Raw genomic sequence first — 6,601 nt, forward strand, 5'->3', positions numbered from 1 at the left:
TCAACTAATTTCTCTTTAACGTGGGAGTAGGAAAGAATTTCCTAACTATTATTCAAAATTCTGAAGCAAAAGGAAACATTTATAATTTTTATTACATAAAATGATTTCCACAATAAATGGGCAAGCAAACAAATACATTTTTCAAACCCTATATCAAGTTTTTAAAAAATTGATAAAAATAAGAAGAAATATTTACAACTTGTGTTTCAAGAGGTTTAATTCATAAAATGTAAAGACCAGTTAATTATCCAATAGAAAAATGAACTGCAGATAAAAAATCATCTATTAACAGGTAAAGAAAAATCTATGAATGGCAGGTGTCCTGGAGAAAAGATACTCTCAATTTTGTATAAGTGATTTACGATCTTAAAGTACATTGGCATACCATTTCTCAAATATCAAAATGATGGAATGTCCCACAGGTTAAAAACAGAAACTGTGGAGATGTCCCCAGAGAATAGATATTCTAACAAATTCCTGACTGGAATGAAAAGTATTCGGTTCCATAAAGAGGAGAAGTTCGAAATTGCCTACCAGGTCACATATGCATTTACCTTTGACTCTGAACAGCACCACTTCTGTTTATCCCTTCCTGTATCCACACCCTGGAGAAGTACACCTTCCTAAAGCCCTGATTCCTGGCTTGGCTCTGTGATTTTCATCTCTGGACGATAAAAATTGTAACAAACTAGACCAAAGCAGAGCCTTGGAAATGCATTTGTGGACTTCAGCCTTCTCGTGTGGATCCTAACCCGTCAGGGGTAGGCAACCAGGCTACCATGTCCGAGGGTGAGAAAGATCCAAGCTTCAGGAAAGCTATCCTGCAGCCAGATCTTCCTGAACCAGTCAGCTTACAGTCAGCCACCTGGTAATGAAGGTTCAGGTGAGACCACCTCCGGGATATCTTAGTATCATTTAATCAAGAAAGAATTCCCTGGACAAAGAACCTCCTACAAACTATTTACCAAAAAAAAGTAAAAACAATGTTTTTAAAATAGTGACAGGATCATCAAGTGATCAAGCTTAGTGTCATGAATGAGAAAAGTTGATATGATATATACCTCCTCATTTGAATCAATCAGAGACTGCAAATCACCTATGTTATATCCCTGCCAAAGATGCTAACCTGAAGCATCAGATAAATCCAGATTGTGCAACGATCTACAAACATCATTTTCACGAAAATGCCAAAGCACTAAAGCCACATTACATTGTTACAATAATAGGATGGGCTGAGGTTTTTAGAGCGATGATTAATTAAAATTTTGGCACCAAGTAAATCTGGTGGACAAAATGAAGAGGGAAATAAGATGAATTGTGTGGCTGAGCTTTCAAAAGCAGGATTAAAGTTGAATGAAGGAAATATATGAACCCAGAAAATAATAAAATGTAACAAATTTAAGAAGCGTGTCTAGAAAATAACGGTAGGTATGGTTATTGCCACATAGACTAGAGAAATCAATATCATTGAAAGCCACCACAGTCTAAGGAGGGGGAACACCAGGCAGAAATAAAAGTCTGAGATTATTTAAGAATTAAAGGAACCAAATGTTCATAATCTTCTAGGAGCAAGAAGGAGATCAAGAAGCTACTCACTTACCTGGAAGTGAACATGTCCAGTGTTTGAAGTAGCCATGAAACATGGAAAAGGTAGAGTATCCCAGGGTTGGATCTGGACCTGAGATCAGTGCATTTCAACAAGAAAACTCAGAGCTGGGTCAAGGAGCAATTCTACTTCCTGGGTGGGGGTGCTTAAACTGTCAGCCTGATGAACATTCAGAGTGACCCCAAAATGTTCTTCATAGTTTCCTTCTTCAAGTGGGATGAGTGTTTGTGGTCTTTTTTGTTTGGTTGGGACACTTTGTCTTGGTTTTGAGCACTTTGCCACCATTGTGCATCAGGAGATTGAAGGGGCAGATCACTGTTGCAGACCAAGGTAGAGGTCTTGTTATGAGGTCTCTGGGCAGTCTGCAGATGGCCTGGACCAGGGGCAGAATGCCTTCCATGATGGGGTCCTCCGGCTGTCCCTATAGGAGCAGTGGAGACTGTCTTGCCTTTGGGGAAGACGAGGAGCTCAGTATGTGTAACAGAAGGATAAATAGTTAAAGTTAATGCTATTTGCCAGATTATTTTTAGCTCTCAGGGGTAATGCTAGTGTTTAACTTCCTGCCCTCTTTTGGTCAGGTGAGATCATATGACTAGTTGATGGACAGTAGTTAGGCGGACCGTAGGTACATGCCACTTGCAGACCAGTGTGTAGTTACCCCAGACGGCTCTTTGGGGCTCTCATCCCCTTTTTTCCCACCATGGAAGCTAGAATCCTCAGTGCCCGTAAGGAACAGAGATACCATCCCACCAGACACAGCCTCAAAATGGACATTTCCCATGAGCAAGAAATAAACCTGTGTTTTAAGTTAGTGATAACTAGTGGGTTTTTCAATTTAACTTTTTTTAAAAAAAAAAAAAAATGAGGTCTGATCTAGTCTACTCTGAATGAAATTTGACTCTCTGGCTTTCCAGAATCTTTTACTTAGAAAGAAAGAAATAGACATGTGAATGAATAATATAGGTTAGGGTCTGTTTTAGTCAGGTTTTCCGCTGCTGTGGCTAAAAAAAACCTGAGGAGAAAAATTTTAGAGGAGGAAAGGTTTATTTGAGGGCTCACAGGTTTCAGAGGTCTCAGCCCACAGACAGACAGCTCCCTTCTGGGGGGGGGGGGCTTAAGGTGAGGCAGAGCATCATGGTGGAATGGTGTGGCAGAGGGAAGTGGCTCACTGTGATGATCAGGAAGCAGAGAGACTCCACTCACCAGAGACAAAATACATACCCCCCAGGCAGACCCCCCATGCCCACTTCCTCCAGCCACACCGTCCCTGGCTTCAGTTACCACTTAGTTAATCCCCTTGGGGTTTAATTCGCTGATTGGGTTAAGGCTTTTCTAACCCAATCGTTTCTCCTCTAAACCTTCTTGCGTGGTCTTACACATGAGCTTTCAGGGGACACCTCACATGCAAACCATAATAGAGTCTCAGCCAAAAGAGATGTTACCTCCAATGCAGATCTTCACAGTGGGGACCCGTCAGAATTGAAGAAGGAGACAATAAAGGAAGACGAAGGGGACAATGAGAAAGGAGAAGGGATAGAAATTCTGAAAATCAATGGGAGCTGAAATTTGAGCTGAGGGAGCAATGGGGCTGGCTCTTCTTCGTGGCAGGAGGTAAGAAGTGATTCAGGGAAAGAGAGGAGAGGACATTCTGACCTCTCTCCTCTCATGTCTCCTGCCCACAGGATCCTACCCACTCAGGTAGTCAGGCAGTGGTCTAGAAAATGTGGGCCACATGGCTGACCCTCCAAAGCTCAGAGAGGAAGAAGAGGGCTGGGGTGCAGGAAAGAGACTGAATGAATCAACTATAGGTGCTTTGATGAAAGTTTTTAAAAAGCACCAGGTGGAGTGCTTTAGTAAAACAGTGATTCTCTTGAAAACTCCAAATAATTTTATGGGGACTTGTGTGGCAGCCACAGAGAGGAGAAGCTCTAGAGGAGGAGGACTCAGGATCCGGGTGGATGCTTGCACTCTCTCACCTCACCTTCATCCCTGGCCCCCACACTCAGAAGGCCCAGCTGGCCAAACAGGCTGAGTGCTACAATGAAGGGGTCACCTGCATGAAGGCTGTGACGGAGCACGGCACTGAGCTGTCCAACAATAAGTGCAATATGTTCTCAGCTACCAAAAAGAATATGGTTGGGGGCCACAGGTCAGCATAGAGGGTCATCTAGAGCATCAAGCAGAAGACCAACACTTCCAACAGAAGTTGCAACTGGTTAAAGACTATCAGGAGAAAGCAGAGTAGAGCTGAGGTTCATCTGCACCACGGTTTTGGAATTGTTGGATAAGTATTTAATAACCAATGTAACAAAGACAGAGAGTGAGGTCTTTTATCTGAAAATGAAAGGAGATTACTTTTGGAACCTTGCTGAAGTTGCATGTGGGTAATGATTGGAAGCAAACCATAGATACTTCCAGAGGAGTTTACAAGAGGCAATTGATTATAAGCAAGAAAGATATGCAACCCACACACCCAATCTGCTTGGGGCTGGCTCTTAACTTTTCTGTATTTTACCATGAGAGCCTTAATAATCCAGAGCTTGCCTGAACAGCTAAAACGGCTGTTGACAAGGCCTTTGCAGAACTTGATGCATTGAATGGAGATTCATACAAGAACAGGACCCTCATCGTGAAGTTGCTTAGAGACAACATTATGGACACCAGACAGTGCAGAAAAACGTGATGCAGCATTTTGCTGAAAACTTAATACCACAGGGTGTCATTCCTCTACCCTCAAGAAACTTTTTTTACAGATTTACTTTCCTTATTCCATTTGTCTTTCCTATAGAAAAGAAACCCATCATGGGTATGAAATCAACTGTTCATAATCTTTTAACACTGAAGCTTCCGGAAAACTCCATTCCTTGATTTCTGTGTGACTTGGCCTTCTTGGTGTGAAGTTACTGTTGTAGAAAAATTGCAATAGCTTCTTTTCATGTAAACATAAGTAACTTCCAAACACTTAGTAGAGGACTAAAAATATATCTGGTATTTAGGTAATCTGAACCAGTTCTACCAGTGACTGTGTTTTATGTTACTATGAGGATAAGAAAATGTACGTAATTGCAATAAAGAGTATTCTACATAACTTCTTAATTTCTACATTCCCTTCCTTATTCTTCTTGGAGGGTTTCTTTTCAGTAAGCCACCTGTTCTTACTCTTACTGTATTCCTTTTTAGTGGGAATCCAGAAGTATTAGATTGAATGGGAAAGCCCTTGGCATTTCTGGGCTGGGAGTTACAAATTGAAATTGCTCCTATATATCACATGTTGTGGAGGTCATGAGTATTCTCTGGGATAATAGGGAGTTTCCTCATTTACTCATCATTTGCTGCAGTTTAAGTTGACAACTTCCTCTCCCAATAAAAATTCACTTACACCTCAAAAAAAAAGAATTTTATGAATTTTTATGCTCAGTAAACACCTCTGCTGGTCAGTAGCATTATTTTTTTATAACCCCTGATGATAATTAAATAGAAAAATACAATAGTTTACAGATTATTATGCTGTTTCTAAGCTAATTATTAGCATAATTTAAGCATATGCCATATCATTAATTTTGTCCTATAGAATATTACTTTTTTTTTGTACTAGAGATTGAATCCAGGGGTGCTTAATACCTGAGCCCCCCAGCCCTGTTTTGGTTTTTTGATACAGGGTCATATTAATTTGCTTAGGGGCCTCACTAAGTTCATAAGGCTGGCCTAAATTTGTGATCCTCCTGCCTCAGCCTCCTGAATTGCTGGGATTACAGATTTGTGCCACCACAACAGGTTTAAATTCTTTTTAAAATAAAGGAATTTAAGGGTTTTTTTTTGGTTGTTTTTTTTTAAGAAAAATATTCAAAACACTTCAAAATCTGGGGGGAAAGAGTGAAAATCTAACCACTTGCAGACAATGCACTTAGAAACTAAAATTCCTTCCTTACTGTATTTTACATGCCCATGGGCCAATTAACTTCATTAGTATCCCAGGAGATGCCTGTGAGCAATTGTATTATCACTGCTTACACCGAAGAATCACCACTATAACAGCTAGCAAGGTAATTTCCTTCTTGTTCTTGGGGAAAATGCTTGACTGCATGTAAAATGAGCTGCCAAGAGTCCAAATAGCAAGATGAATTGGATTATGACATGCTCTACTGCATTCAAGTGACTGCCCTGAAATGACTGTACCTGAAGCTCCTTAGTTATTGTAGAATAGTATCTACTTCTTCAGCATTAGTGTTCACACTAGCAGCCAAACAACTTGATCATTATCTGTGAACCTCTCCTACACAGGAGAATGGATTCACCACTGTATGACACAGTATTTGCAATTTAACACCATACTCTGCTCCTGTATAACTCTACAAGTTCCAAGAAGCGCGTAGCTTCCCCTCTTGAATGAGGAGAGACAGCCAAGCCAGACTGCTTCTCAAGGTGTTTCCTGTGCCTCTTGTGAGCTCTGACCTGCTGTGCCAATGCGGGATAATATGCACCCAACAGCAGAGGTGACCTTGAACTTTCTTTCATGTGATGTGCTTGTGTGTGACCATTGGTTATGGAGCTTAAGCCCCTACGACAAACTCGCTTCCTTCCACTTTGCAAGGGTATGTCTGGTGATGTGGGGTAGATCTGGGAAGAGTTTAAGATATATGATCTCACAGACACCCAAAAGCATTGTGTTTGTGATATTTGCCTTTTAGGATTTCAAATATTTAGTGGTTCATTGATCGCGCTCATGATTCATCTTAGGAAGAAAGGGAAAGAATGACAGATGATGAAGTTGGGGTCCCTGTTCACGGGAAGTTAGCCTGCACCCTGAAATCCATTTTTGGTGCTATGATAAAGCATTTTTCTTCCTCTTTTTTCCTTTTGATTCAAATCCAGAGTATTTCCTTTCTAAAAAATATACTTTAAATTATCTTCTTTCTATCTTTTTGTTATATTTCGTGATTATTGTTTTCTTTTGAATTTACAATAACTCCACTTCAATTTTCCATCCTCTTTTTT

The 6,601-nt window shown here is 40.5% G+C and overlaps 1 pseudogene; it reads left to right on the forward strand.

The window, feature by feature from the left end:
* The first annotated feature begins 3,564 nt into the window (after nucleotides 1-3,564).
* On the forward strand, nucleotides 3,565-4,289 carry LOC101966447 (14-3-3 protein theta pseudogene; annotated as a pseudogene).
* The last annotated feature ends 2,312 nt before the right edge of the window (nucleotides 4,290-6,601 follow it).

Source organism: Ictidomys tridecemlineatus, chromosome 7 (assembly GCF_052094955.1).
Source record: "Ictidomys tridecemlineatus isolate mIctTri1 chromosome 7, mIctTri1.hap1, whole genome shotgun sequence".
NCBI lineage: Eukaryota > Metazoa > Chordata > Mammalia > Rodentia > Sciuridae > Ictidomys > Ictidomys tridecemlineatus.